Raw genomic sequence first — 5,602 nt, 5'->3', positions numbered from 1 at the left:
AGGTGATTCTTTTACCTTTTCTTTAATTAAAATTCTTCTTTTAAGAACCTGATTGACTGTTCATTGTTCTTAACATCCAAGGGTTTGGGTCTGTGTTCACCTGTACCAACTGATGAGGATTATTATTAAGCCTTCCCCAGGAAAGGGGGTGTAGGGCTTCGGGGGATATTTTGGGGGAAGACGTCTCCAAGTGGTCTCTTTCCCTGTCCTTTGTTTAAAACGCTTGGTGGTGGCAGCATAGGGTTCAAGGACAAGGCAAAGTTTGTACCTTGGGGAAGTTTTTAACCTAAGCTGGTAAGAATAAGCTTAGGGGGTCTTTCATGCAGGTCCCCACATCTGTACCCTAGAGTTCAGAGTGGGGAAGGAACCTTAACAATGGTTAAAGCACCTTTGGTCCTGTCTACATGGGGAAGACCATATCACTTTATAACACTGCCCAGGATTCATTGTTTTAGAACTTGATCCTCCAATGTGATCAATGTTTGCGTAGACTTAGTTGCTTAGAATTTTTCTCCTGGGACAATCAGAGATAAAATCCTCCCCAAATACCAATGTACAATCATAGAAAAATGATGATTGGTTCCATCAGTTCTTCTGGCTGGTGGACATTCAGTTATAATATGCAATTTGAGTCTGTCTTTAGGGCAGAACGGATAAAAGCTAAGGACAGGCCTACCATTGCAGACATGTGGAAACAAGTTTTGGTGTTCTCTCCATTTCAGCTTCTTCTGACCTCTATTGCAGCTCCATAAAGCCATGGAAGCTGGCAGGTGAGAATGGCAGTATTGCCAACTCCAAATGTTCAAAAATCATGAGTCAGGCTCAAAATAGTCATGAGCTTGGCTTTAAAATGTATGAGAATATGATACAATACAATAGAATACAAATGAGAATATGTAAAAATAATAGTTTTGGTGTTCTCTTTATTTGCCTTTTGCTTTTCTCTGAGCCTCTAGGGTGCACATTTTAAGCTTTCTCTACAGGTATGAGAGCTAGAAACTAACTTTTCCTTTAAGAATGAAGGCTGAAATCATCACATATCCAGGAGCTGGGGCTTAAGGAAAGCAATAATTATCATGAGACTCATGACAAAACCATGAGAGTTGGCAACACTGGCAATGATGAGGTGGGGTTGACTATGGAGAAAGAAACGGCTTGTCCTCCCTTAAAACTGAATGAGGGTATAAGACACCAATAACTGAAACAAATGCTGAGGAGCAAAAGTCCATCAAAAATCAGCAAGAGCAATAACAAGAGTAAAAGCTCCAACTGGCACCACACATTGTAGTGATGTGCCACAAATTTGCAGTATCCGCTGTTAGCATACATATTTTTCAAAGACGCCAAGAATTCTGCAACAAATCCCTATCAATTTTAACAGTGATGTGGATATTAATGACTGTGAATGAGAACCTCTGAATAACAAGGCATTTAGTGGGAGCATTAGTAATAAGAACTGCCTCATGGATGACCCTGAAAATCAGACCTAAGCACAAGCATCATCTAACAAAAGGGCCCAGGAAAAAAAAAACAACCCTCAAAATTCTAAACCCTAAACAAAGCCAAACTCCCACTACTTGCTCTGGTTGTATGCATTCTGTCTTAATCTCACTTGTAATGAAAAAGGACAGCATTATCTTCTGTATCCTTGGAGTATTGCTCATCAGTAAATTCTGTAGAAAGGGTCACTTTATTTATCACAGCCCTGGTGATACTTACCATACTATTTGTGTGCATTGCAAATTGCACAGAACTCATGCAAGGCTAATCTGAGTTTCTCAACCATAATAAAACAGATGATGGGAAGAAAGGTCTAGTGGTTAAAGCACTAAATAAGGGTTCTACAGACCAGGGTTCAACTACTTGCACTGCCAAAGGATCCCTGTCTGACCTCAGAAAGGTCACATTGTCTCTCTGACTGTTCCCCACCTTATATATATTTATAGGGAATACACTTTCCTCTCAGGGGTGTGGTCAAGATCAGTGTGTGTTACAAATTGTGAGGTGGTTAGATGCTATTATAATGAAACGCTACAATTACCTTAGATATAAAACATCTTCACCATTCCAACAAAATACTAGATATGTCTGGGTGAGATATTAGGTGTCTTTGGATAAGAGTCCTTTATTTTCTACTTGTGAATCGTAACGCAGAGCAGAAAAAGAGACAAGTGGATAAACCAGCTCACAATTTATTTGAACTTTCACAAAGCTTTTTACAAAATCCTCACAAGAAGCTATTAAAGAAACTAGTAGTCAGGAGGTGAGAGGTAAAGTATTACCATGGATTAGAAACTAGCCAAGAGATAGAAAATAAAGAGTAAGGATAAATGCATTCAATTTGCCATATGGGAAGAGATTAGCAATTAAGTGCCCCAAAGATCTGTATCTGAAACATTGTTTAATGTATTTGCTAATGATCTGGATAAGAGGGTGAACATTCAGGTGGAAAAAAATCTGCGGACAATACAAAATTGTTTAATTTAGTCAGCACTGGAGCAGACTGCAAGGAACTCCAGAGGGACCTAACACGATGGCAGATTAAATTAATTACAGACAAGTGCAAGGAAATAACACTGTAAGGAATATTTTGAACTACTCATATACAATGTAAACTCACTGTGTCTGAGGAACGAGGCCTGAACCTTTGGAGGTTCCTCCATTGCTATTTTTAATCTATGAAAGAGGAGTTCCAGGAGAGTTCATTAACTCAGCCAGAGATTAGGGTCTACTTCAGGAGTGGGTGAGGTTCTGTGGCCTGCAACATGCAGGAGGTTAGACTAGGTGATCACGATGGTCCCTTCTGACCATAAAGCCTGTGAGTCTATGAGTTCCTTAACAGATCATCAAGGCACACTCTTTCTACTACATAGTTATAGAAATGTTTTAAAGGACAGACTTAATTTTTTTTAAGGTTAAAATGCTTCAGTTTAACAAAAAATCTGTCAAAATTCTATATTTGGAAAAGCCATAATACTGCATAATATGGCTCCTTCGTGTAGGGGCAACCAGGGGCTCCACTCCGCATGCTGTCCCCGCCCCAAGCACTGCCCCACAGCTCCCATTGGCCGGGAACCATGGCCAGCGGGAGCAGCAGGGGCGACGCCTGTGGACAGGGCAGCACGCAGCAGAGCCGCCTGGCTGCGCCTCCATGCAGGAGCTGGAGGAGGGATGTGCTGCTGCTTCTAGGAGCCGTTTGAGGTAAGCACCACCTGGAGTGTGCACCCCTGAGCCACCCCACTATGCCCCAACCCTCTGCCCCAGCCCTGATCGCCCTCTGAACCCCTCGGTCCCAGCCCGGGGCACCCTCCTGCACCCCAAACCCCTCATCCCCAGCCCCACCCCAGAGCCTGCATGCCCAGCTGGACCCCTCACCTCCCCCCTCCATGCCCCAACCCCCTTCCCCAGCCCTAATCCCCCTCCTGTACTCTGAACCCCTCGGTCCCAGCCCAGAGCACATTCCTACACCCCAAACCCCTCATCCCCAGCCCGCACCCCCAGCCAGACCCCTCATCCCCTCCTCCACCCCAACCCCAACTTTGTGAGCATTCCTGGCCCGCCATACAATTTCCATACCCCGATGTGGCCCTTGGGCCAAAAAGTTTGCCCATCCCTGCTCTAGGGTCTAAAGCAGTGCCTTCAACCTTTTTTCATTGGGGGACCCCTAAAAAAATTTCAAACGGAGGTGTGGCCCCTTTTGAAAATCTTAGATATAGTCTGAGGACCCCCATGAGTCCATGGACCGGAGATTGAAAACCACTAGTCTAGAATCCTTAGATTTGAATCTAAGCTCAGATGCCAACTTCAATCATATTGGAAACCCTTTCTTTCAAAAACAGAAATATAAAATATTACTGCACAATATTTAAAAATTAATTCTCCCTGGGTGAACAGAAACATAAATGATAAAGGAATTCAGGAGTATAAAATAAAATGTTTAACCTATATTTATACAGCACCGTTCCTGATGAAGAATCCCAGAGCATTTTATGAACTACTGGGATATACCATATAATGATAACTTCTCCCACCATCTAAATGCTGCCACTGCTGCAGTGGAAACAGGCAGCTGTTTAACACTACATGGTATTATTACAAGAGTTTAGTACTGGAAGTGAAGGACACCATATTCAATTGAAATTGCAAAGGGAATTTAGATAGAATGTAATAACCCAAATTAGAATTTAGACAGGAAATCAGGGCTAACACTCCTTAGTAAGAATAATATTGTTTGTTCTACCGTTTTTGTAAAGAAATAGAAAGAACTGGTTTACTGGATGAAGTTGTTTGGGTTTTTGTTGTCAACTGCAGTCCCATATAGAGCAAGAAAATTGGCATGTGAAGGGTCTTGCAGGTTCAGCATAGCCCAAGCTATAATGCATAAAAAACAGAATGTATTTATACTACTTCTCAGCATAGTACCTCCAGGGTCAATCCTGACAAAGCTCCCATCGACTTCACTCATTCAGGATCAGAGTCCGCCCCTTCCATTTTTCTCTCAGTTTGTAAAAGATCCTTTTTAACTGTTTCATAAAGGAACACAATAAGTGACATTCTAAATGAGAAGGGTGAGATCAGTTCTTTTTCTATAATCACAAGGTGCCGTTGGTATACTTGTTATATATGTATATTTGAAATAGCTTTAGAGATGTCTCTTCCCTCTCCTTATACTGCTTTTATGGGAAGTGTTTCTTGTATGCCACCCTGCTGAGATCTTGCAAGCTGCTGCCCTTAGACTACAATATTTTGTGAATTTTAACAGGCACACAGCTAATACTTCACCTGGTACCATCTAATAGGGTCCGCATAAATGTTTAAAATAGCCATCTGGAAACACGATATCTTGGAGTCCATAGCTGAATCAATTAAATGATCCAATTCATTTGTTAAACCACCTGGGTCACTGAAATGTGATGCCCTGGGACCAACTTCTGATGTGATTAATTGATCCATTTGTCCATTTCACATGTTTTAATTTGAAGAGTAAATTGAAATATTGTTAATTTGTTAACCTATATGCCATTGTAGTTAGCTTGTAATCTTTAAAACATGGACTGAATGTCACAGTAAGGAATCATTGTATCTTATTAGAGGTAACACAATGAACGAATGAAGATACTACAGCGTTCTTCATGCAACTATTTCCTTACAGTGATTAATTTAGACTAACAAACTCAATCATCTGATTTGTATTCTCCAGGGTAACGTTGTCATCAGCTTGGTCTTTTAACTGGGAAGAGTTTGCATGCATAGAAAATAAGGACATTTATGGGAGGAAGGAAGACTGTTAATCTTTAGGTTTAGTAGCCCAGTTAGATTACTAGACATGGAACTACTAATCCTTACCAGTCTCCAGAATTAGTTCAGGTCTGATGTCATTCAGTGCTTAAAATAAAGACTTCACCTTATCAAAATAGAAACTGAAATATCCCTTGGAAAGCAGGCAATTCCTCCTGAGGTGCCTTGTTCACTGTAGGCATAAGGCAGTAAGTGAATCCTCTACATGTAATGTAATAAGAATAGATAGTACCTATCATCCAGCTCTATCATTACTATGGAAACAATTACACATTTAAGAACTCTAGAAGCATTAGCTGTATCA

At 41.1% G+C, this 5,602-nt stretch overlaps 1 protein-coding gene across 3 annotated transcripts in view; it reads right to left on the bottom strand.

Moving 5' to 3' along the window:
* The window catches only part of LOC140909032 (uncharacterized), a 116,897-nt gene that overhangs the window by 29,352 nt on the left and 81,943 nt on the right, over positions 1-5,602 (bottom strand). Inside the window, exon 1 of one of the 3 annotated variants that reach the window (XR_012158054.1) lies at positions 4,423-4,510. The exons of the other annotated variants lie outside the window; for them this stretch is intronic. The gene's annotated coding sequence lies outside the window, so the exon portion shown is untranslated. Of the gene's footprint in view, positions 1-4,422; positions 4,511-5,602 lie in introns of those variants that run through there. 3 annotated transcript variants of the gene reach the window in all.

The sequence above is a fragment of the Lepidochelys kempii genome, chromosome 3, assembly GCF_965140285.1.
Source record: "Lepidochelys kempii isolate rLepKem1 chromosome 3, rLepKem1.hap1, whole genome shotgun sequence".
NCBI classification, from domain to species: domain Eukaryota; kingdom Metazoa; phylum Chordata; order Testudines; family Cheloniidae; genus Lepidochelys; species Lepidochelys kempii.
Note: the sequence above shows the minus strand (reverse complement) of the source record. Positions and strands in the feature narration are given on the sequence as shown.